Source organism: Hevea brasiliensis, chromosome 18 (genome assembly GCF_030052815.1).
Source record: "Hevea brasiliensis isolate MT/VB/25A 57/8 chromosome 18, ASM3005281v1, whole genome shotgun sequence".
NCBI classification, from domain to species: Eukaryota; Viridiplantae; Streptophyta; class Magnoliopsida; order Malpighiales; family Euphorbiaceae; genus Hevea; species Hevea brasiliensis.
In genome coordinates, this window is record NC_079510.1 from 436,144 (window position 1) to 462,351 (window position 26,208).

The window sequence follows — 26,208 nt, forward strand, 5'->3', positions numbered from 1 at the left end:
AAGAAATGATTTCTCAATTAGCATCTAAAGTGGATCAAATGGCAACACACAAAAAGATGTTAGAGAATCAAATAGCTCAACAGGCTAGCTCTTCAAATAGTAAAGCATTTGGAAAGCTTCCTAGCCAACCAGAAAATTCAAGGGAGCATTGCAAGGCTATTACATTGAGAAGTGGAAAAATATTAGAGAGTGGGGATAAAAAGATAGAAGAGAAAAATAGAGAAGGAGATGAAAAAGCAAAAGCTGATATTAGAGTTGAAGTTGAGAAAGAGAGTTCAGTGGAAGAAAAAGGAAGTAAAGAGAGAAAGAGTGAAGAGGAAGAACCTAAACATGTAGCACCTAAAGCCTACATGCCACCTTTACCATTCCCACAAAGGTTCCAGAAAGCAAAGTTAGATAAACAATTTGATAAGTTTTTGGAGGTATTGAAGTCTTTGCATGTGACTATTCCTTTCACTGATGCCTTAGCACAAATGCCTTCATATGCTAAATTTTTAAAGGAGATTTTGTCTAATAAGAAAAAGTTGGAAGAATTTGAAACTGTAGCTCTTACAGAAGAAAGCAGTGCTATCTTGCAAAATAAGCTTCCACCCAAACTGAAGAATCGTGGTAGTTTTTCCATACCATGTCACATTGGAGATATCAGTATAGATAAGGCTTTATGTGATCTTGGAGCCAGTGTTAGTCTAATGCCATTGTCTATCTATGAGAAAATGAAGATTGGAGAAATGAAGCCTACCACTATTTCACTGCAGTTAGCAGATAGGTCTATTAAATTTCCAATTGGGGTGATTGAGAATGTTCCTTTGAAAGTTGGAAAATTTTTCATACCGGTGGACTTTGTAGTATTGGAAATGAAAGTGGATGTACACATTCCTATTATTCTTGGTAGACCTTTTCTTGCTACTGCTAGAGCTGTGATTGATGTAAAGAACGGAAGGCTTACATTTGAAGTTGGGGAAGAAAAAGTTAGATTTAATTTGTTTCAAGCAATAAAAAAGAAAGATGATTCAAATTCATGTTTTAGAATTGATGTGGTAGATGAAGTGGTCGGAGAAGTGTTCAAAAAGCAATATCCTGAAGATCCCTTAGAAGCTTGTTTGGTTCATAATATCAAAAAGGGGGATGAAATTGAAGAAGCTACAGAGTATGCTCAAATTTTAGAAGGAAATTCACCTTTTCCTATGGCTAGTGTTGAGGAGATTGGAGATTTGAAGCGAGATAAAACTTCACCACCAATGCTTGAAAAAGGTGAAGCACCAAAGGTAGAGTTAAAACCTCTTCCAACAAATCTCACGTATGCTTTTCTTGGTCAAAATTCTACATATCTTGTGATTGTTAGTGCTAAATTGAATGATTGTGAAGTTGAAAAATTATTAAGAATTCTTAGAAAGCATAGAAGGATAATTGGTTATACCATTGATGATATTAAAGGAATACATCCTTCTGTGTGCATGCATAGAATTTTGTTGGAGAATGATCACAAAGCCTCTAGAGAGTCACAAAGAAGATTGAATCCAAATATGAAAGAGGTTGTGAAAAAAGAGATCTTAAAATTGCTTGATGCAAGTATTATTTACCCTGTTTTCGATAGTAATTGGGTAAGTCCAATTCATGTTGTACCCAAAAAAAGGGGCATCACAGTAGTAAAAAATGAAAATGATGAACTAATACCTACTAGGACTGTAACTAGATGGAGAATGTGTATAGACTATACGAAGTTGAACAATGCAACTAGAATGGACCATTTTCCATTACCATTTATAGATCAGATGCTTGAGAGATTAGCTCATCATTCTTATTTTTGCTATTTCGATGGCTATTCAGGGTTCTTTCGAATTCCTATTCACCCGGATGATCAGAATAAAACCACCTTCACATGTCCCTATGGTACCTTTGCATATCGAAGGATGCCATTTGGATTATGTAATGCCCTAGCTACATTTCAGAGATGTATGATGTCTATATTTTCTAATATGATTGAGGATATTATGGAAGTGTTCATGGATGATTTTTCTATGTATGGTAAATCTTTTGATGAATGTTTATCTAACTTGTCTAAAGTTTTGTAGAGATGTGAAGAGTTTAACTTAGTTTTGAATTGGGAAAAGTGTCATTTTATGGTACAAGAAGGAATTGTTTTGGGACTTCTTGTGTCAAACAGGGGTATTAAGGTGGACAAAGCAAAGGCATTAATTATTGAGAAAATGCCACCCCCAACATCTGTGAAAGGAGTGAGGAGTTTCCTAGGGCATGCTGGATTTTGCAAGAGATTCATCAAGGATTTTTCTAAGATTTCTAAACCTCTTACTAATTTATTGAGTAAAGATGTGGAATTTCATTTTGATACTAATTGCATGAATGCTTTTTGCAGGATAAAAGAAGCTTTGATATCTGCTCTTTTTATGCAGCTACTCGATTAATCATTACCTTTTGAGTTGATGTGTGATGCTAGTGATTATGCCATTGGGGCTTTTTTAGGAAAATGAAAAGATAAGAAGGTGTATGCAATCTATCATGCAAGTAGGATCTTAGATGATGCTCAAATAAATTACTCTACTACAGAGAAAGAGTTTTTGGCTGTGGTATTTACAGTAGATAAATTCAAGTCCTATCTTGTGGGGTCTAAGGTAATAGTGTACACAGATCATGCAGCTATCAAGTATCTCCTTCAGAAAAAAGAGGCCAAACCTAGGTTGATAAGTTGGGTATTACTCCTTCAAGAGTTTGATATGGAAATTAAGGACAAAAAACGAGTAGAAAATGTAGTAGCATATCATTTATCTAGATTGAGGCAAGAACAAGGAGATAATTTGGGGAAAGAGCTTCCGATAGATGATTATTTTCCTAATGAGCAGCTGTTGGCAACCATTAGTGCAAAGATCCCCTGGTATGCAGATTTTGTGAACTATTTGGTGTGTAGAATCCTTTCACCTGATCTAACATGGTAGCAAAAGAAGAAATTTCTTTTTACTATGAGGGATTATGACTGGGAAGAGCCATTTTTGTTTAAGAGGTGTGGAGATGGGCTGATTAGGAGATGTTTAGCTGATGAGGAGATAGGGGATGTCATTAGAGATTGCCATTCTTCACCTTATGGGGGTCATATGAGTGTTACAAAGACTACAGAAAAAATTCTTCAAGCAGGATTCTTTTGGCCACATATATTTAGAAATGTAAGAAAGTTTGTAAATGCATGTGATAGGTGTCAAAGGATGGGAAATATCTCAAAAAGAGATGAAATACCCCTCTAAAACATATTAGAAGTGGAACTATTTAATGTTTGGGACATTGACTTTATGGGACCCTTTCCATCATCCTTTGGACATAAGTACATCTTGGTTGGAGTAGATTATGTGAGCAAATGGGTTAAAGCTATACCATCTCTAACTAATAATGTTAGAGTTGTGGTTAAATTCCTTAAGAAGTTCATTTTTACAAGATTTGGAACTCCACGTGCCATTATAAGTGATGGAGGTTCTCATTTTTGCAACCATCAATTTGAGAGATTATTACAAAAATATGGAGTTAAGCATAAAGTTGCAACACCCTACCATCCAAAAACTAGTAGTCAAGTGGAGATTTCAAATAGAGAGCTGAAAAGAATTCTTGAGAAAACAGTAAATAGTTCAAGGAAAGATCGGTCATTAAAGTTAGATGATGCTTTTTGGGCCTATAGGACAGCTTTTAAAACTCCCATTGGCACCATCCCCTTTAGATTGGTTTATGAGAAAGCTTGTCATTTACCTTTGGAGTTGGAGCATAGAGCATATTGGGCTATAAGAATACTGAATTTTGACTTAAAGACTGTAGGAGAAAAGAGAATATTGCAATTAAATGAACTTGAGGAACTTAGACTAGATGCTTAAGAAAATGCCAAGCTCTACAAGGAAAGAACTAAGAGATGGCATGATAAGCACATTAGGAGGAAAGAATTTCAAAAAGGAGATGTAGTTCTCTTATATAATTCTAGGTTAAGGTTATTTCCCAAAAAATTGAAGTCAAGATGATCAGGGCCTTACACTATTACAAAGGTATATCCATATGGAGCTGTGGAGATCGGGAATGAAACCTCAGGTACTTTCAAAGTTAATGGGCAAAGATTAAAGCATTATATTGTTGGAGAGCCCACACAAAAGGTTGTAGAGGTTTTATATCTTAGTTCCCCAACTGGGGATATTTAGGTGATTTGGAATAGAAGGTCAAGCTCAAGACCTTGAACAAACGCTTCTTGGGAGGCAACCCAAGCGTATTCTTTTATAGTTTATTAATTTTTCATTTTATTTCATTTTAGTTTTTACCCTCATTAAACTCAAAAGTGATATTTGTTTATCTTTTATAAGTCATTCATGAAGATTGGGCAAATTGAAATTTGTTGCAAAAGACAAGAAATGCAATGTAACTATTTAAGGGAAGAAATTCTGCACTTTTGTTTCTCTGTGAATAGTAACTTTTTTGAATTTGTGTCACATTGCTGATATTGGAAAATTGACTGATGATACATCTTCATATATATATATATATGCCTTTTTGTATTTGGCTGAATGCAACTTGAATGAGGATCAATTTTGATATTTAGGATTGATGTGAGCTTTATTGAAGCGCAAAAATAGTGTTTGTTGAATTTTACCTTTTAGTGTATCTACAGTTTTTATAGTTTGTTAGAATTTGCAATTTTTGTTTACGTTATTGTTTATGCTACTGTTCATGTTGCTTAAGAAGTCAATTTCTATGTCTTTTCTGCAATTTTTGAATGCTTGGAATTTGTCTCAAATGTTGTTGAAAATGTGCTTTGGGTATAAGGTTAGGAATAAGACCATTTCATTAAGTTTGCAAAGGGTAATCACAATTTATGCCTAATTTGAGCTATTTGTCTCTAAATTCCCACATGCTTGTACTATGCTTGATAAGTTTTTCAGAGATGATGAGCTTAAATTCTTCAATTTTATGGTGTTTATATGTATTTGGCAATTACTGAGGGTCATGATAGTATTTCATAGTATTTGGTTGTTTTTGGTAAGTGAAATCATAATTTTTCCCAAAACTTGCCGAAATTTTCTGATGATGTTGCTTACCCTAAGTTGTACCCTATGCAAATTCTGCTTAACCCTAAACAAATTCGTGCTTGACCCTAAGCATTTCCAAACTCTTTAGTTCAGCAATTGCTACGTGCTTACCCTAAGCTGTACCCTATGCAATCCATGCTTAACCCCAAGCATTACCCCAAGCCACCAGTGTTTGCCCTAAATTTTAAAAGTTCTAAACTTCTGCCACTTTTATCCCATTATCACTCTTGAAAAACCAGAGCACACTACCACTCCCTCGATCTCTTCAGGCTATTCTTGGGAAGTTAAAGAGATTTTTTTTCTACTTATTAAATGGCGAGAACTAAGGTTTGATCTACCCACAAACCTCAAAAATCCAAGAAATTTTCTAAATCGAAAATGGAACACCCATATTCACCTTCCGCTAACCCCATTCCACCACCACCACCACCACCGCCACCACAATCGCCACCACCACCTTCACCACCACTACCCCAAGACCAAACACCCTTCCTCATCTCGCCGACACCTCTCACACCACAACATGAAGTCGCCATTGAAACCCCCATCCTAGCCCTTGCCATCGAAACCCCTATTGAGAAATCCACTACCGAAACCCAAGTTCAAGAACTAATGCCTGAACTTTCGCCAGCTCAAGCCAAACCTAAAACCAAAACCAAAATGGTTACAGGTAGAACCAAGAAAGCCTCTGTTGCGAAAAGAAAAGGGCCATCCCCTATTCCCATGGATTTACAATCTTCACCTAGGGTTTCCTCAGAGCTAATTAGTAAGAGAACAAGGTCAACATCATCGATTCCATCACCAGTTGCTCCAATTCCTACATTTTAGTCACCCTTAACATCTTCTCAGCCTGCCAGTGCTTCGGTAGCACCTTCAGCACCTGCCAATGACATAGAGAAGGTAATTTCTCCATTACCTTGGGCTTTTAAAGACATAGATATGAAAAATGCATATGAGATTTTAGCCTCTAAGCCCATTGCAACAAATAAATATATGGATAAGCAAATTTTAAGAGAATTAGGAATTTATGATTCTGTGTTTGCTTATTTAGATGTTGTCAATTGGACTGAGTTTGCTAGGATTAGTGAACCAGTGTATAAAGAATTGACTTTGGAGTTTTTGAGTTCCTAAGGTTGAATTTCAAACCTACTGTCCCTGGTTATAGAGATGTAATCTACTTTAGATGTACTGGTATTGATAGAGAGTTAGATATGGGCTCTATGAGTGCAATCTTTGGTTTTTAAGATGTTGGATATAAGAGCATTAAGTGGCAACAAACCATCTATGATCCTATTAAGTTCTGGAACGAAATTGCTCCTTATGGAGGATATTATAGCAGAGGACAGCAAAGGCAACCAGGATAGTGGATCCTGTGTTGAAATATCTTCATAGATTTATTTCCTACACTGTCATAGGCAGAGGGCACAGGAATAGCATTGTGGGTGCTTGAGACTTATTTTTCTTGTGGTGTATGAAGGAGAGAAAACTAGTTAGCTCAGCCTACTTTTTAGCTACTCATTAGCACCAAACTATCACAAGGCACACCACAGGTAGCATAATTTTTGGAGGATATATAACTGCCATAGCCAATTCCTTTGGCTTTGATGCTAGTTTATATAGGCTTGTGCCAGTTTCTGTTGAGTCATTTTTAGATAGCACAATGTTGCTTCACATGGATCTTTGTGAGAAGAATGGACACACTTATGTATTGTTACAATAGTATGGTGATGCTAGTGGTTCTGCAGCACCAAGTGCTTATGCACTAGCAGAACCTATACAGGCACCTCAAACAGCTATTGAACAGCAAATTCCATCAGAAATCCTGTCCCTTTTAAGATCCTTAGAATCCAAAGTAGCCAGCTTCATTGTCCAACCATCTGTTCCTCCAATTGTAACCACAGAAATTCTTGAAACCTTGAAGGGTTTAGAAGTTAAATTTGATGCTCTAGGTCAGTAGCAGGTCAAATAGCAGAAGAAGCTAGAAAAGAGGCTTAAAAAGAGATTTTCATCTCTTAAAAAGAAGCAAAAACAGTAGGAAATTCAAATGTTAGAGCTTTACAATAAATTGGCCCAATCTTTCAACAACTTATATCATTAGGGCCAAGACATGCTCCAACAAATGAAGGACCTCATAAAAAACTTGGAGACAGCCTCTGAAGCTTCAGATCACTAAGAAGACCCTGCAGAACCTGATGCGACAACCCCTGTGCCACCTGTAAACCCATCAGCAGTAGCAAAGCCTTGACAGCAATATCAGTAGCAGCAAAGCCTTGACAGCAATATCAGCAGCAACAGTTTATTTAGTTTAGTTTTTTTCAGTTTCAGTTTATGTCTTCGGTTTACTTTTGTAATTTGACAGTTGAATTTTAAACTTTGGTAACAATTATAGTTTATTTTATTTTCTGACTGTGCTTGTAATTTACATATTTCCTTTAGCTTATTTTTATCTTACTTTATTTTCTAATATTCTTTTATAGTTCTGAATATAGTTCTTTTATGCATGTTCTTTGGTTTGATTGTTGATTTCACTATTAGATCTTATTTCATTATACTTTTTAATCTTTTTGCACATTATTCTTGCACTTTATCTTTTATTCAGTTCTAATTTTATTGATATTGATGAGTGATACAGTTTACCTTCAGCCAAATTTGTTTAATTTCATCATGAGGTACTAGATCACTTACAGTTCTTTATATTTTTAGCATGTTCCTAGTGCTCACGATCTTGCTTAACCTTATGCAAACCTTATTTAACCTTAAGCAATAGGTTAAGCAACATCTTAAGCACCTTCTTAAGCACTGTAAATTCTTACATTTGGGATACTTTTTCACATTTTTCTCTCTAAAGTATCATTGTTAATATCATTTTGAGCTTAATTTTGGAATTCTTGAGCTTATATTGATCTAATTCCCAATTGTATATATTTCATTAAATGATTAGCTCACACAATTTTGCCCATCTTTGTATTCATTTTAGACATTGAGGACAATGTCTCATTTGAGTTTGGGGGTGAGGGCAAAATTTTTGCAAAATTTTTAAAATTTTCATTCATTCATTTATTCAATTTCATTCATTCATACATAGCTAATCCATGCACATACACTTATACCACACCTATGTCTAGATTTATACACATACACTTGTATATAATTTTCATATAGATTACACTTAGTTTTAATTTGATTTATGCATTCATTTTAGGATCATGCATATCATAAAAATAAATTTTTACCTTATCCTTAGAGGATTGAGAATTGCTTTGAAGAGCTATTGAGCTTACTTTTAGAAGGGTTTGATGGATTGAAAGTTCTGGATAGGTTCAAGGTTATTATATTATTGCCTTAGTTTATATCCTTTTAGCCAAGGGCCACCCAATCAATTGCATTGAGTTTGAGTGCCTAGAGAAAACTCTAGGGAAAGAAGTAGCTAATTGATGTCTCACAAATCCTAGAACAATCTACCTAAACCTTTCAAGGCGAAATCATAGCATGCACTTGAGAAAGAAATGATCTAGGCATTCTTTGGATTTTAAACCCTCATTTTAGTCTTAGCCAACCTCACTTTAAAATTTCTCTTTGGAACCAATTTGAGCCTACATTTATCCCTTTTATTTCTTTGGAACCCACATTAATGCCTAGCTATAAACCCAAACACTTACCTACCCTTCATGAAAATAATTCTTTGAGTGATAGATACATATAAAAAAAAAAAAAGAGAGAGACAGAGAAAAAGAAATATAATAATTAATTGGGAAAAGTGACTAAAGTAAAAAAGGCTAGCAAATTCAATTATAGTATGTAAAGTAATCCATCACCCAAGTACGCAAAGAAATGAGTTTGGGGGAAAATTAAAAGGGTCAATTGTAATTCAAAGTCAATATTATTTAAGTAGTCCCTCCAAAAGCTTTCAAATTATATGCTAGCATTGGTAAATAATTGTAAAGTTTCGTCTCCCATTTGATTCAAAAAAAAAAAAAGAGTTGTGTGTCTTGATCTTTTAATAATTTGATTATTTTCATGTTTTGTTACCTTTATCCTTTCCTTGTTAGCCAGAATATCACCCCTTAGTACCATCACAACCCTTGAAAGTTCTTTTGATCTTTTGATGGTGTTTTGCTACATTAGTGGAGATTGGAATAGGAGAATTGCCAATGGGATTAGGATATCATTCATCCATTCATTTACTTCAATCATTATTTGAGACACTGTAGTTTATGAATTGCTCTAGAGTCTATTTAGGCATGATTATTCTTTGGGATTGATTGGTTTAGGCTTGATGATATGAATAATTGACCTAAGGCTAAGCAGTGATAACTTTGGTAAGGATTAAATTCTTTGTACCTTGAAAGTGGGTATATGGTTTGTTGGTGGCTAAAGGTAAGTTTGAGAGCTTGGATAAGTAGTTCTCATGAATTTAAGGGAAGGTACCCTAATTGCATTAACTATTTTTAATTTGCTTGAGGACAAGTAAAGGTTTGAGTTTGGGAGAATTTGTTGCACTCATTTCATATAGGCATTTTAGGGTAGTTTTGCATCCATTTTGCCCTTATATTTTAGTATATTTTATGTTTTTAGCTTTATTTTGACTTATTTGTTAACTTTAGTTACTTTATATTTGATTTTTGTAATTTTGTTGTTTTTAATAGGTTTTTGCGGCAAATTGAGGGTCAATGAGTGCATTAGGAAGTGATTTGAATAAATTTAGAGTTCCCTAAGCATGGAGGAAAGTTGAAGAAATCAAGCCTTGAAAGATCAAGTTAGTCAAAATTTGCTTGAGACTTTGCTTATGATGCTACTCAGGGTATGTCATATTGCTTAACCTTAAGCCGCAAGTCAAGCACAGCTTAAATCCTACACATTTAAGCTTTCATCCCAAAACTTGCCGAGAATTGCTTAAAATCCTGCTTGAGATCCTGCTTAGGGTAAGCAGCAGTGCTTAAGGTGCAACATAGGTCAAGCTGAAAGTCAAGCATGAGCAGAAAAGCTCATTTTATTCCAAACCTGCCGAGATTTGCTGAGTGTCTGCTTAACCTTAAGCAGACAGTGCACATCGCAGGCAGAAAATTGCTGAAAAAGCTGCTTAGGGTAAACAGTACCCTAAGCAGACTGCCCAAAATGTGAATAACTCTATTGACTTGGATATTTCTACACCTCATTTTCTATCCACTCCTGGGCTCTGGTCTATTTTTAGGGCAAATCTTGGGACTATATAAAAGCATCATTTTCTAGTTTTTGCCACAAGAGGAAACAATAAGAAACAAAAGGAAAGAAAAATTACAGAGAGAGAAAAGGAGGAGGACGCCATTAATTATGAGGAAGAGAAGCTGCTGCAACCATCTCTGGAAGCTCTAGAAATCAGAGTTTTGAGTTCTTCTACCTTGGTTTTTCTATTTCTAGTCCTCTTATCATGTTTTTCTTTTTTTTTTTTCCATTAATTTCTCTTGTAAATACCAATATGAATGAGTAAACTCTCTGAATTTCAGAGTTGGAAAATATGTTTTAGATTAATTTGTGGATTTGGACTGGTTATTTCCATATTTTATATAAATATGAGTTTTGATTCCTTCCTTGTGTGCTTGATTTACTTGCCTAATATTGGTACTCATTGGGTATTGTGTTAATCTTTGATTGAAGGACCGAAAGGTGAAGGTCATTGATAGATAATCAATGATTGAAACTTAAAATTACCTAGATTTAAAAATAAACTAGGGTTTTAAGAGGAATTAATGATTGGTTACAAAACTTAATGGGTTTTAAAGTAATCAAATATCTTACGAAAGTAGGTTTGGTTATTTTAGAACACACTTTGGTTTACTTGGAAAAGATATCAAAGGAATTTAGAATCAATCACCTTCAAACTCTATTTTCCCTTAAAATTGGAATACCCAAGACAAATCCCAATTAATTTATGCATAAACCCCCAACTCTGGAATCATTTTTATCATAATTAGACTTTGATTTAAATTACCCATTATTAATTTAGTTCAATTGCATCTAGATTTAGAATTTATTTGCTTGCTCTTTACCCATTCCAATTAGATTCATCAATTTACTTTACTCATTTATATTTACAATTTATTCATCAATCATTAGCCCAAATAATCGATTCATTCATAGTTTGGTATTCAAATGGCAAATCCTCGTGGGAACGATACTTTACTTATCACTCTATTACTTGATACAACCCGTATACTTGCGGACACACACATCATAGTTTATATTAATTATAGTAATATTGGAAATTGAGATTTTCTATAGATTTAGCAATGAACAAGTTGTCACTAAAAATTGTTAGTGACGATTTTATATTGAATAGATTTTTATTGCTAAAAGTATTAGCGATGGATAACTTGTCATTAAATGTTATTAGTGATGAATTTTTATCGAATAACTTCTCACTGCTGAAAGTATTAGCAAAGAATAAATCGTTGATTAAAATTATTAGCGACAACTTTGTATAGAGTTACATTTTGTTGTTGAAAGTATTAGCGATAGATACACTGTCATTAAAGATAATTAGCGAGGGATATTTGTCACTAATTTATGTTATTGATGACAAATATACATAGCTGTTGCTATAGATACATTTTTATTGGTATTTTTTATAATAATATAAACCATGTAGAGAATTATTTGCAATGCCAATATCCCCCCTCTCCCTTTATATATTTACATATAATTATAGATCAATGAAAAACTGAGTTAACAGTTGCAAGTTTTAACCTTTTTTTATATGTGTATGCGCACGCAAAAGAAATCCTCTCTATTGTAACGCTCTCACCGTAGGTAGTCCGTACATTTTACTGTTTCGACGACTAATGTCTATTCGGACAGTCAGGATGTCTGGAACTACACTTAAACTATAGTGAGGAGACATAAATTAATGAAATAAATATTAAAAAAAATATAGGAAAAATTTTGAGAAAAATAAATTAAAGTTTAGAGAATTTATAAATTGGTATAAAATAATAAAAATAACCCGATGAGCACCATGAAAGGCATTTTGGTCATTTTACCCCTAGAGGTAAATTTTGACTTAAATGTCAAATTAAAATTTGAAAATAGAATAATTAACATAAATTAATTATATGAATTTGAATTTGAAAAATGGAAAGAGCAAGAAAAGAAAAGGAAAGAAAAGAAAAGAAAGGAAAATAAAAAGACTTATGGCATTTAAAGAAAAGAAAAAAATAAGCTTATGAAAATTTAAAACAAAATTAAGTACAATAAAAAAATAAATATATAAAGCACAAGAGACAAAACCCACCTGCTTTTCTCTCCATCTTCTTCCCCACTCTCCCTCTCTCTTGCCGTCCACCCTTGTGCTCCCTCTCCACCATTTTTGTCAAGCTTTCAAGCTTGATTTTCCAAGCTTCCACACACCAAAACTCATAGCTCCCTTTACAAAAAATACTCCCTACACCCTAAGGAAGCTTTAGATACCCATTTGAAGAAGAGAAATTGAAGTTTGGTAAGACACCCAAAAAGGTTAGTGCACTAATCCCTCTTCTTCTCTTTATTAAACATGAAAAGCATGTTTAGCTAAGCATAAATACCATTAAAACAAAAAGAAAATCTAGAGGAAAGAACCCTTGAATTTTTGGCAGCCATGGAACTTGAAATATTTTGTTTTTAAGTGATGAAAAATGGTTCTATGAGAATGTGTAATTAGTTGAAATGTTTGGGTGTTTGATTGTGTAGTGTTTGTGTAAATTTGAAACTTTGAAAACTAGGGTTTGTGTAAATGTTGAGGACTTTGTGTAAAATGCTGAAATTGATCTATTGGGATGAGATTGTTGCTTATAGAAGTGTATTGCATGCAAATTGAAGTAAGGAAGTTGGAGGAGATTGAGTTTTGGAAGTGTCAATTTTCTGCAGGTTGTGTTTGTTGAGGGCAGTGGACATTTTAGGCCATAAATAAAATTGTGTGATCCCAATTGGTATGAGGCCAATTGGAGGTGAAACTAGACCCAAAATATCCCATTTTCCATGAAGAAACCATGCCCAAATTCTGTCCAAAACTTGAGCTAAATACTGCCCAAATTCGGATTTCCTTGCACCCAACCCAGAAAATGACCAAATAAATAGTACGTGTTCATTTGGTCATAACTCTCTCTATACTGGTCCAAATGACCTAAAATTTTACCAATGGAAAGTTTAGACATAGGGCTACATTTTTTGTGAGGACCACTTAACCCAGTTTTGCTTTTAACCAAATCAAACTGTTAGCACAAGTTGAGTCACTAAAACTGCCAACCAAGAAATTGTCCAAAATACTATTCCTTTGGTATGCTTGACCAATTTTGGCAAAAATGCCATAACTTGGTCTCCAAAGCTGCAAATTGAGTGAAACTAGTGCCAAAAGTTTTATAAGACATAGCACAACAATTTTTATGTTTTGACCAAGCTCTAGAAACCATTGCATCCTAGGGAAAATATTAGCCAAAATTAGGAATTGAAATCTGAAAAATGTTAAGTTGAACCCAGAATGCCATTTGATACCCATGTGTTCATTTGGCCATAACTCCCACTAGGAAAATCCATTTGAGATGTGCCAATATGATCTAGAAACATGATGCTTAGGGCTACAACATTGATTTAGACACCTTTGCCAAATTCCAAGTGTAAAGACCCTAAAAAGAGGGTCAAACATACTGCCCTGAAGTTGATTTTTGCCTTATAGGACTGAGAGTCCAGGTTAATACATCGACCATAACTCACTATACCAAGCTTGAAAAATTATGAAATTGTACCTGGGAGTCCCTAAGACATAGAGGAACATATCTTGTGAAGGAACCTAAGTCTAAAAATGACAATAAAATGATCAAATGACTGGTCAAATTTTATTGACTAGAAATTGTAAATTTTGGACAGCTTAGAGGCAAAGGGACCAGTTATGGTATTTTGACCATAACTTGAGTTCTATAACTCCAAATTCAGTGATTTAAAAACTGAAATTCAAGTTTAAACATAGAGGAACAATTGTTATGAAGGAAGTGTGACTAAATAGACATCCTAACCTAGTCAAATTCTTAGATAAAGATAACACATCAACATGAACCTAAAGAAAGGTTCATGGGAAAAATACTATATATGATAATTAAAATACTCATAAGGATAATTAAATATTAAAAATGATATGAATATGTGAATTGGGACTAATGTCCTATTAATATGAAATTTATGGTACTAATTAACAGTACCAGAAAATAGTAACAGTGAATAGTGCTAAAATAATTAAAAATGTTTAATTGCCCATAGTATACCTAGACTTATTTATTTAGTTTGGATAAATTGGTATACCAATTAGGGACCACAGATAGCAGTACTGCTTACAGAGCAAATCATGAACTGGCAATATATGTCTGGTGTGATTGTTCTACAGGCTATATGCCTACTTACTGGCCATTGTGCCTACTTTATTTCTGGCTTTACAAGCCTGACAGCGGGTCTCGTGCCCGACAGCGGGTCTCGTGCCCGACAGCTGGCCTCGTGCCTGACAGATGTATACAGGGTAGACATATGGCTGTCTAACCCATATACTCCCGTGTATCCAGCTTTTATAATTTGTTATAGGTTTCATGGGCATTGATAATAATTAATTAATACTGAATATACAATAAGTAAACAGGAAAGATCCCAATAATGTTAATTGTTTCCAAAGAGCAATAAAAATGTAAAAGACCCAGAAATTATGATTTGTAAATATTAATTCAATTGTTTAATTATTGTTATTATAAATTATGCACCACTAAGCATTATGCTTAGCGCGTTGGTTTTCCATCGCGTAGGTACTGAAGATCAGCAGTCGCCACAGTAGTATTTGGACAGAGTTCCGACTAGATCTGCCACCGATCAGAGTCACCTCACCGGTCTGTTGTATTTTGGTAGGGCCCATGTATAGACTAGTATTTTGGTTCATTATGTTTAGTCTTGATGTAATTACTAGTTTATGATGTATTTCATTTTGGACTTGTAATTAAACTTTGAGATTGAAATGAAAACTTGTAATTTATTATCTATGAATTTCTATATGAATGCAATAGATAATACTTCATTTTGAGATCTCATAAATAATTGTAAATGATATGATACATGAGAATATGATATGGAAATGTGTAAAATGAATATGGACATGTTAACAGGTGATTAGTAGAATCCGCCAGATGCTAATAAAATAAGGGAGGCTCTGTCTGGGTCTCCACAGAAATAAGATATATATATAAAAAAAATTTCTACACAGAATACATGTTTTAAATGACATCAAAAGTTTACAATAGATATGATAAAACAAGATAGGGTGCTCCGGCACCGAATGTGGCACTTCTTGCTCGGCTATATGGTAGACGGGTAAGGGGCGTCACATCTATACTAGCTTGCTGCAGAAATTGCATGGTCAAATGGGTGGATATTAGGAATGTATATGATTCTGAAAGTCTTGAACTGAATTGAAGAACCATATCACACCGATTAGATTCATACCAAATCAAATTTATTTTATTGTTTTGAATAATTTTAGTTCTTTATTAAGAATCATACCAAACCCATACTGGCCCCATATTGAACCAAAAATTGATTTTATACATAAGTTTTCCTCTTATATATATATATATATATATATATATATATATATATATATATATATATATATATATATTTCATTCATCTACCTTTTTCTTAATAATTTTAATTGTAAATATATTAAATAACCTTATAATTTTTCTATTGTAATTGTATTAGTATATTATATAATATATTTAATCCTAAGTTTTATTTATATAACTTATGGTTAACGACTATATAATTGAAAAATAGCTAAATGGTAAAACTTAAATAGTAATTTTGGTTCGACTTTTCATGACAATAATTATATAAAATTGTTTAAGGAATTAAAATTGGAACTAAAATATCGAAGAACTGAACCGAAGTTTAGTTTGATTTTGATTCTTAGGCAGAACCTGAACTAAAATCAAAACTGCACACCCTTAGTATTGGGTATTTATTCAATGGCGAAAAATTCTTATTTAAATTAGATCCTTTAATTATAAATTTAAAATATAAAATATATTGCGAAGTATTTTTATTAAATAATTAAATCCTAGAATGGACACTATTCCTTTTGAGAATATACCAAATTTGATATGATTTTTTTTTTGTAATTTAAATATGTTGAATATTTAAATTTAAACTAATTTCTAATGGTCTCTAAAATATTTTAGATGTTGCTTTACTTAACAGCAGTTCAAACAGTATTGTTGATACGGTGTGTCTGCAAGTGCACGAGTCACAGTAGTATAGTTTTAAAAAATGATATCGATCCTACAGGGAATTGTGCTTAAATTGAAAATAAAAGTATAAGCTAATTAGAATGACAAAAATTAAAGATGTAAAATGAAATTTGGAATTAAAATTGGTATTTGAGGAATTAAAACTAAATCAAACAATTAACTAAAATTAATTAAACTAGATTACCAAAAATTAATTTGAAATTTCTATTTATGAAATTTGAGAGGAATTAAATCTAAATTCAATAAAAAATAAAGTGATTCTAGAGATTGGATTTTTCAATATTGTTTGCATGTGGTTTATCCCTAATTTAGCCAAACACATGAGAATTGCAATTTTGAGGGAAATTAATTCTTAAATTTTTGAAACCTTTTTCAAGCATTTCAAAGTTGGTTTTCATTAAATCAAACCCTGTTTTCACAGTATTTCAAACCTAACAAAAACCCATTTAAAGCTCTAATTGATTTTTGGAAAGTTCCCCTTAATCCTCTTAGCTTATCTCTAACACCAAGAAAATAAAGTTTATTGCAAGATTATCTATCCCTAATATTCACTTTTCAGTCCATCTATTAAGGATTAAAACTTAACTTAATGAGGGCCCATTCATCAAGCAAGGCAACAAGCTCACAAGCAATAAATCAAAATGTAACAAATCCCATTTAAATGGCTAAATCAGTTCAGAACCACAATACAAATCAATATTTACAAACCCATCTCTAGAATCTCAATCAACTACTCACTATTCATAGTTTTAAGACAAACCCAAATGTATAAATGAAGAAATAATGGAAATGTAAGCTAAGGGGTAGAAAAACCCAGAAAAATGCAGAAGGATCTGCTGCAGAAAAGTGCAGAAACGTGATCCTTGCTGCTGCTGGAAAAATGCAGAACGTGCTCCCTCCTTCTCTCTTTCTATTCTTGCCAAAAATGCCTCCCTTGCTCTCTATGGAAAGAAAATGATAAAATGAGACTTTATATAGGTGAGGGGACTGCCCTAGAATGGGTAAAAGGGGGAAGGTTCCAAAGAAAGTGAGGTAAAAAGCTGGAGTAACGGAAATGCCACGTCAACCATTTCCAGTAAAAATGACATAAGCTGAGTCAGTTGTGTCGTTGGTTGTGTCGCGGGTTGTGTAGCTCTCGGCGTGAATATCTGACGATCGACACAACCTGCGACATAAGCTAATTCGGTTGTGCTGCAGGTTGTGTCGCTCTCGGCCATTTTTTACTCAACTTCAAAATTTTTTGCAATTCGACTTTAATCTCCTCCAAATGGCTACTCTGATCAAAATACATCAAATTTCTCCAAATTTACCCTACAATACAAATAAATTCTAAAAATTAAACTAAGAAAAGTGAAAATTGCAAAATTGACTAAATATATACTAATATCTATAATGATGGCTATGAACAAGGGTAAATTATGTGCAAAAATTATATCTAAATGATGATATAAAATGCATGCATCAAATTCCCCCATACTCAGACTCTTGCTTGTCCTCAAGCAAAATTTCATTAAAACTCATTTGGAAGGGAATAGAATCAGTCTTTGAAAACACAAAAATCACTAATCCAAACCACCAACTTACCTCTAGCCACCAACATTCCAAGTTGCCACCAGTGAAGCACAAAGAATGAAGCAAGCACTCTCAACAATTACAGAATAGCTAAGAATTAACCAATCAACCCAAGCAACAAATACCAACCAGCTACAAGAGTCAATTGTGCCAAAACAAACCTAAATGAAATAGATAGTCAATGTGTCTCAAATAGATGGTGAGTAATGTATGGAAGATTATATTGCCAAACCCATATGCAAGCATAAAAGTTCTAACTCTACTAATGTAACAAGCATTTTTCAAAGAATCATTAGGTCTTTTTAAGGGTTGTAATGGGGTCTAATAGGGTAAAATTGTGGTTAACAAAGAAAGGGAATAAGGTAAACAAAATATGAGAATAATATTAATCATGAAACTCAAAGTGCATCCATTTTTTTTTTTCATTTTCAAATATATATATATATATATTTATAAAGAGGAAAGAAATTCACAATGAATCTCAAGTGCTATCACAATAAAGGGACTACTTTTATAATATATTTTTTTATTTTATTTTATTTTTATATTTTATTGTGTACTTGTCCCTATTTCATGTCACACCCAAAATTACCTTTGGGATATTTTGGTGACCATTTTTTTTTTATCAACTTTTCACAATTACTCTAGCACTATTCAAGATGTTTCAATCCTCCAAGTTTTTTTTTTTATATATCATTATTTATTTTATTTTTTTATGCACTTAATTGCTAAAATATTATTCTCATAATAGGTGGTAGTGTTTAGGTTTAATGGCTAGGTAAATGATTTGGGTTCCAAAGAAATTAGGGAATTAAGGTTCAAGGGGGGTTTGCAAGGGTTGAAATGAAATTAAGGGAGGTTAAGGCTAAATGTGAGGTTTAAAATATGAAGGAATGCCTAAATCATATTCTTATCAAATGCAAGTTAAAAATTTCGCTTTGAAAGATCTAAGATGCTTGTTCTAGGAATGGTGAGACGACAATGACCATTTTCTTCCTTAAAGGCTTATCCAGACAGTCAAAACTCAAAATAACTAATCAGAATCTGCATACCTAGACGAATGTATTAATTTTCAGCTATTAAGTAAGAGAAAGAATAATGCTTAAGACTTTGTACCCAGCTGGAACTTTCATTCCACTAACCATCTAAAGACAAGTTGGATTGCTTGAATAAGTGGCTTATGGAATTCAAAGACTGGTTTAAAAATTCAAAAATTTTAAATGAATGAATAAAATGCATGAGTGTATAAATGTATAGTCAACCTATATGCAACTAAGTATGCATAACTAAGTATATGAAGCTATATGCAGTGTATATACGTGAATATGTACAAGTATGAAGTAATGAATGAGTATGTCACTATATGCAAATGAAAAAGGAAAAAGTAATTTTTGCAAAAAATTTACCCTCTCCCCCATACTCAGAATGAACATTGTCCTCAATGTTAAAAGAGTGCAAGGAATGGGATAATTTGGCTATATGTGCATAGAGAATTATTACCCTGTTGCATAAGCGATAGCACAACTTGTGTTGAAAGTGACACAAGCTGAGATAAGAAGTGTTACCTCATTGAAGTGCAGCCAATTTAATTAGATAAAATTTGGACAGCTGCTGCACTCATTGCAAAAGAAATAGTGCGATGGAATCCATTAAATCAATTAAACTCAAAAAGTTGAAATAGGAAGTTAAGCTCAAAAATGTAACCATCAAGTGTAAATTCGAAGTAGCACATAAAAGCAAGTGAGCAATGTACTAAAAACATAAAAGAAAAATGTATTTTATGAGGAACTAAAAAAAAACTGAATAAGTAAATGGTTCAAGTAAAATAAAAACAACACAAGCAAAATATTAACTAAACAAGTTCAAAATACTAATTAATTAAGCAACTAAAATAAAGACATGAATTTTTTTTTTTTTTTTATGGGTTAGTGGGCTTTTTTTTTTTTTTTTTAGCATGGGGTGGTTGCAGGCCCATTCTGGTGAAGTGAGTTCTTATCCTGCAAACAAACAGGCGACACAAGTTAGAACATAAGGATAGGGGGGTTGTGTCGCAAGTTGTGCAACAATCTGCCCAAAATTGTGCCCAGCGAACATAAGCGACGACACAAGCAAAACCGGTTATGTCGCAGGTTGTACAATCTGCTGCCCAAATTTGACCAAATTTCATAGCACCTAAAAAATTGAAACAAATTAGATTTCAAATGATTAAACCTTCATAACATGAATTTTAATTGTTCAACTTGTTATGTTCATCAAATACTCACACAAAATAATTTTTCAAAGCACCAATTCACACATCCACATTCAAAAAGTTTTCCTTGTAAACCAAGATGTCAAAATTTGGAAAAATTTTCTCTTAAAATTAACAAAAAGGGCAATGAATCCAACAAGAATCACCAGCAAATACTCAACAAAAGAAAGATGAAAATGGTAAGTGAACAAATTTAAAACTAAAATTTAAAGCTAAAATTTAAAGCTAACACTAAAATAAAATTTTTTTATGCTCATTTGCTTGCAATGCATTGCATCCCATCTGCACAAGGAAATTAGAACAATGTCAAACTCTGAATAAGGAGTATGGAAAAACTTAATACAAATATATATATAAAAGAAATAAAGAATCAATGAAAAATTATGAGTTATGCACAAAAATGCTAAGTTTAGGTCTTTAGCTTGACCATACTCACTCAAGATGTTATGGAGAATGAGAAAGATAGCAAGTTGCTATCTTTTCAATTGGCTCACCAACTAAATAGGGCCTCAATCTTTGCCCATTTACCTTGAAATTACCAGATTTTTCACCAAAAATTTCCACAGTACCATGAGGTAAAACTTTCACAATTTTGAATGGACCTGACCACCTTGATTTTAATTTTCCTGGAAAAAATTTCAACCTTGAATTGAATAAGAGAACCAAATCTCCTTCTTTAAAGTCCTTTTTCTTGATATGCTTATCATGCCATTTTTTAGTTCTTTCTTTATAGATCCTAGCATTTTCATAAGCATCAAGTCTCAATTCTTCTAATTCATCAAGTTGCAAAAGTCTTTTGTGTCCAGCAGCTTGTAAATCAAAATTGATTGCTCTAATGGCCCAATAAGCTTTATGTTCTAACTCTACGGGCAAATGGCATGATTTCCCAAAAACTAACCTATAAGGTGTATTTCCTATGGGGGTTTTAAATACTGTTCTATATACCCAAAGAGTGTCATCTAATTTAAGGGACCAATCTTTTCTAGACTTATTGACAGTTTTCTCCAAGATTTGCTTGATTTCTCTATTTGTGATTTCTACTTGGCCATTTGTTTGAGGGTGATATGGTGTGGCAATCATATGCTTTACCCCATACTTTCTCATTAATTTTTCAAATTGGTGGTTGCAAAAATGGCTACCGCCATCACTGATTATGGCACGTGGGGCACCAAACCTGGTCAAAACAAATTTTTTCAGAAATTTCACCACAACTTTTGCATCATTGGTAGGTGTAGCAATAGCTTCTACCCATTTAGATACATAGTCCACCCCTACCAAGATATATTTATTTCCATAAGAAGATGGAAATGGCCCCATGAAATCAATTCCCCACACATCAAATAATTCAACTTCTAATATGGATTGTTGGGGCATCTCATCTCTTTTGGAAATGTTGCCTACCCTTTGGCACCTATCACACTTGCTTACAAAATCTCTCACATGTTTAAACATTTTAGGCCAATAGAAACCTGATGTCAAGACTTTTTCAACAGTTTTTGAGACACTAAAATGACCACCATATTCAGAGGAATGACAATGGTAAATAACATCATTTATTTCTTCCTCTGGTATACATCTTCTAATTATTCCATCATTGCATCTCCTAAACAAAAGAGGTTCTTCCCATGAATAAAATTTAACATCATGCAAGAATCTTTTCTTTTGCTGCCAAGATAAATCAGGTGGCAAGACACCACAAGACAAGAAATTCACAATATCAGCAAACCATGGAAGTGCAGAATTCAACACATACAACTGCTCATTCATGAAAAACTCATCAATTGGCACAATTTCATCATCTTTATTTTCAGTTTTTATCCTAGAAAGGTGATCAGCCACCACATTCTCAACACCCTTTTTATCTCTTATTTCCAAATCAAATTCTTGAAGTAACAAAATCCATCTAATCAACCTAGATTTAGCTTCTTTCTTGCTCATTAAATACCTTATTGCTGCATGATCAGTGAAAACTATTACCTTTGAGTTGACCAAATAAGAACGAAATTTATTGAGTGCAAATACTACCACAAGGAACTCCTTTTCAGTTGTAGCATAATTGACTTGAGCTTCATCAAGGGTTTGGCTTGCATAGTAAATGGCATAAGGTTTTCTATCTTTTCGCTGGCCAAGGACAGCTCCAATAGCAAACTCGCTTGCATCACACATGATTTCGAATGGCAAAGTCCAATCCGAGGGTTGCATGATAGGAACTGTTGTTAATGCTGTCTTTAACCTGCAAAAAGCAACCATACAATCTTGATTAAAATCAAATTTAACATCATGATTCAAGAGATTTGTTAAGGGTTTTGCAAGTTTAGAAAAATCTTGAATAAATCGCCGGTAAAACCCGGCATGTCCAAGAAAACTCCGCACTCCTTTGACAGTGGTTGGAGGGGGCATTTTTTCAATAATTTATATTTTAGCTCTATCCACTTCAATTCCCCTATTTGAGATTAAATGCCCTAAAACGATTCCCTCTTGGACCATAAAGTGGCATTTCTCCCAATTCAACACCAAATCATTATCAGCACACCTCTGCAAGATTTTAGACAAATTAGTCAAGCATGAATCAAAATTAGTGCCATATACTGAAAAGTCATCCATGAAGACCTCCATAATTTCTTCAATAAAATCAGAAAAAATGGCCATCATGCACCTTTGAAATGTGCCAGGCGCATTACACAATCCGAATGGCATCCTTCGATAGGCAAAGGTGCCATAGGGACAGGTAAAGGTAGTTTTTTCTTGGTCATCAGGATGGATTGGAATTTGAAAGAAACCAGAATATCCATCTAAGTAACAAAAGAATGAATGCTTGGCTAATCTTTCTAACATTTTATCCATAAAAGGAAGGAGAAAATGGTCTTTTCTTGTAGCATTGTTCAACTTCCTATAGTCTATGCACATTCTCCAACCTGTAACAGTTCTAGTGGGTATCAATTCATTATTCTCATTTTTAACAACTGTCACCCCACCTTTTTTTGGTACCACAAGCACAGGACTAACCCACTCACTGTCAGAAATAGGGTAAATAATTCCAGCAGCTAGTAATTTTAGGATTTCCTTTTTCACAACATCCTTCATTGTAGGATTCAATCTTCTTTGGTGTTCAATGGAAGGTTTACTATTTGGCTCAAGGAAAATCCTATGCATAAAAACTGTTGGACTAATTCCCTTTATATCATCAATTGCATAACCCAAAACTCTTCTATATTCTCTCAAAACTCTCAACAATTTTTCATTCTCAATATCAGTCAAACATGCATTAATTATAACAGGATATGTTTCATTCGGTCCAAGAAAAGCATACCTGAGGTTGGAAGGAAGAGGTTTAAGATCTACCTTTGGGGCATCCTCTACCTTTAATGATGGTTGTTTGATCTCTAAAATTTGCACTTCTTCAAGTTGAAAAATTGTGGCTTCAGGATGTGGTGGAGAGCTCTCCAAGTGTTGTGCAAAAGCAGCTATGTTGAGATTGTCATCATCAATGCTCCCACCATGGACTAAGCAATTTTCAAGTGGGTCTTGTGGATAGCTTTTTCTGAAATGCTCTTGAACAATCTCATCAATAATGTCTACCCGCAAACAAGACTCAACTTCTTCATGTTTCCTTTTCATGGCTGGATTGATGTTGAATATCATTTGATCATCTCCCACTCTAAGTGTCAATTTCTCACCCTTTACATCAATTAATGCACCAGCTGTTGCCAAAAAGGGTCTTCCCAATAAGATAGGAACTTTTGTGTCTTCTTCCATATCTAAAATGACAAAGTCCACCGGAATGTAGAATTTCCCAACCTTGATAGGCACATTTTCTAGAATGCCTTCTGGATACTTAATTGAACAGTCAGCCAATGAAAGATACATGTTTGTGGGCTTCAACTCTCTCATATTCAACTTCCCATATATTGAAAGAGGCATTAGGCTGACACTAGCTCCAAGGTCACATAAGGCATTTGCCACACAATTATCACCTATATGACAAGGAATGGAAAACACACCCGAATCTTTGAGTTTGGGAGGTAACTTCTTCTGTATTATAGCACTGCATTACTCTCCCAAGTTGATGGTGTCATAATCTTCTAGCCTTCTCTTGTTGGAAAGAATCTCCTTCAAAAACTTGGCATAACTTGGCATTTGGGATAGTGCCTCAGTGAATGGCACATTGATATACAACTTCTTTAGCACTTCAAGGAATTTGCCAAATTGTTTGTCTAGCTTATGCTTGATGAATCTTTGAGGGTAGGGAAGGGTGGGCTTGTAAGGTTCAGGTGGGATGTATGGTTTCTCTCCCTCATCTTGCTCACTTTTGCTTTCTTTTTCTTTTTCATTTTTCTTGCTCTCAACTGAATTTTCTTCTTTTGTGCTCTCTTTTTCTTCTCTCTTGTTTTCACTCTCTTGACCAACTTTTTTACCACTTCTCAAGGTTACAACCTTACATTGTTCATGAGGGTTTTGTGGTTGGCTAGGTAGTTTCCCATAGGAATTGCTTCCCGATGAGCTTGTTTGTTGAGCCAATTGAGTCTCCAACATGCGGTTGTGGGCTTGTAATTGATCCATGGTTTGTCTCATGTGTTGCATTTCTTCCTCCAATTTGCTATTCATCTTGCTTTGTTCAGCAAAAAATTTCTCCATCATGCTTTCCAAGGTTGGTTTCGGTTCATGAGGTGGAAGGGATTGTTGTGCTCTTGCTTGATATCCAGGTTGTGGCTGCCTTATGGGATGAAATTGAGGCTGAAATTGAGGCCTATTTTGCTGCATAAACTGCTGGTTATGAGGATAATTTGAGCTTTGACTTTGTTGAGCAAAAGTTGCTTGTGGTCTCCATGTTGAGTTGTTCACATTAGAGTAAGCATTTCCCATAGGTTTTTGTTGATAACCTCCTGCATAAGCAGCTTGCTCTTGCAAATAATCATCACCATAAGAAGAATAATCAACTCCACAACTTTGGGTTCCATCTGTGAAGGCAACTTGTTGCATAGTTGTAGGAGTTGAGGTTGTTGCCTTTGTGCAAAAATCACTAAGAAGCTGAGTCAACTGATCAAATCTTGCATTCATGTAGCTAACTGAGTCATGTTCATAAATCCCGGCCTTCTTTGGCTCAAGTGCTCTAGGATTTCCCCACAAATGGGTATTATGAGCAATCTTCTCTAATAGATCATAGCATTCTTCACTTGTCATTCTCATGAAATCTCCTCCTGCTTGTGAATCAATTGTGTTTCTTATGGCTGGAGTAACTCTGGTGTAGAAATTCTGAACAATCATCCATTTGGGTATTTCATGATGAGGACATTGCCTTTCAAGCTCCTTAAATCTCATCCAAGATTCATACAAAGTTTCATCATCTCTTGGCTTAAAAGCTACCATCAAATTCCTCAAATGAGTGGTCTTCCCAGGTGGGAAAAATTGAGATAGAAAAGCTTGAGATAGCTACTCCCAAGTAGCTATAATAGCTTGTGGAAGTGAGTCATACCACTCCAATGCTGAATCCCGAAGAGAGAATGCAAATAAGGTGAGCCGAATAACTTCATCTGAAACTCCAGGCTGCCTTTGTGTGCCACATATCATCAAAAATTTCTTCAAATGAGAATGAGGATTTTCAAGTGGACTACCTCTAAATTGTGAATTCTGAACCATTTGAATGAGACCAGTCTTCAACTCAAATTGATTAGCTCCAATGATAGGTATGTTATCTCTCACATCTGCACATCTAGGAAAAGCATAATCCAACATGGATCTTCTTTGAGGATCATTTTGATTAACCACTTCATTTTGCCCGTTTTGCTCATTTCCTCCATTGTTTCCACCAATAGCTCTATTTTGATTCTCCATATTTTTAATTGTCTCCTCTTGCTCAAATCTTTGTTGTTCTTCTTTTTCTGCTTCTTTTCTTCTCTTGTATTCCTTTTTGTTGGCTCGACAGAATTTTTCAATTTCAGGGTTGAACAACAATTCAGTATCACTTGTGCTTTTCGATCGTCTCATAAACAAGAAAAGTACCTGAAAAACACAAGGAACAGTAGTGAAAATA

At 34.1% G+C, this 26,208-nt stretch overlaps 1 non-coding gene and 1 pseudogene across 1 annotated transcript; one reads left to right on the plus strand and one right to left on the minus strand.

The window, feature by feature from the left end:
- The window catches only part of LOC131176069 (uncharacterized), a 75,674-nt pseudogene extending 53,571 nt beyond the window's left edge, over positions 1–22,103 (minus strand).
- Positions 22,104–25,452: 3,349 nt separating this feature from the next.
- Positions 25,453–25,559, plus strand: LOC131176198 (small nucleolar RNA R71). Its single transcript, XR_009146323.1, has one exon. It is a non-coding gene; the product is annotated as a small nucleolar RNA R71 (small nucleolar RNA).
- Positions 25,560–26,208: the final 649 nt, after the last annotated feature.